This window comes from Mandrillus leucophaeus, unplaced genomic scaffold (assembly GCF_000951045.1).
Source record: "Mandrillus leucophaeus isolate KB7577 unplaced genomic scaffold, Mleu.le_1.0 Scaffold9, whole genome shotgun sequence".
Lineage (NCBI taxonomy): Eukaryota > Metazoa > Chordata > Mammalia > Primates > Cercopithecidae > Mandrillus > Mandrillus leucophaeus.
The window spans coordinates 9,004,762-9,005,824 of NW_012109807.1; the positions used below are offsets into that span (position 1 = coordinate 9,004,762).

Genomic DNA, 1,063 nt, shown 5'->3' on the forward strand with positions numbered 1-1,063 from the left:
GTTAGCCAGGATGGTCTCGATCTCCTGACCTCGTGATCCGCCCGTCTCAGCCTCCCAAAGTGCTGGGATTACAGGCTTGAGCCACCACGCCCGGCCGCTCACAGCACATCTCAACTCAGACTCCACCTTTAGGTACCACAGCCCCAGGTGGAGGGGACTGCCGGCCTGGGCTGCACAGGGCCAGGACAGGGGGATGGGAGCAATTCATCCAGCCAGGCCCTCCTTTGTCACTAACAGAAACACTGAGGGAAACTGGCCTGGACCTGCCTGTGAGGGGGACCTGCTTCAAGACTCTTTTGGGAAATCAAAAAGTCAAGTTCACATTGTGTGGATCATACTTTACATCCCGTGGGCTTGATTTAAAAAAGCACAGTTCTCCAGGATGCTTGTATTCCCCTGGACAAAAAGCTAGAAATGGCCACACGAGTCGTCTCCCCGCTTTCCGGGAGGAAAGGCTAGGGCCCCTGGAGATGGCCACTCAGCCCTCTGAACCGCATTTCTAGACACCTTCTAACCCTCGGTGCTCGTGCTGGTTGCCGTCTCTACGTGGGCCACGGCTGCCCCGCCAGAGTACAAACCTGTCAGGCCAGGCCAGGAAGGCCACGCGGGACTTGTGGTTTTGGTTAATGCCTCGGATTCCAGCGCCAAAGCCCAGGATCTAAACGGCCACCTCAGCGCAGAGAGGCCTCATCTCGACTCCCTTCTCCCAGGAAGCCAGCCCCTGTGACAGGTTTCCTGCAGAAAGGGACTCCCTCCTTTGCTTTCAGACTTCTCGAGAACAAGGCACACGACTCTCCATTTCCCTCTAAAACAAGGCACACGATTCTCCATTTCCTGCCACACTGGGATGATTCTACCACGAACAGAAGAAAGCAGGCCCTGGAAGATCCCCCGGAACAGTGGTTGTGTGACTGAATCCCAAGAACAACGTCTGGGGGGTCTAGATGGCAGCCAAAGATGGCAGCAGGGGGACAGAGCAAGGGCACCTGGAGGGACTCAAGGTCACCTCTCATGTGCTGAGCCACCAGAGTGGAACCACTCATACCGACGCCGGCCTGCAGGC

The 1,063-nt window shown here is 56.9% G+C and overlaps 1 protein-coding gene across 1 annotated transcript in view; it reads right to left on the reverse strand.

Moving 5' to 3' along the window:
* Positions 1–1,063, reverse strand: part of CNNM3 (cyclin and CBS domain divalent metal cation transport mediator 3) — a 33,400-nt gene that overhangs the window by 13,997 nt on the left and 18,340 nt on the right. The gene's annotated exons all lie outside the window — the stretch shown is intronic.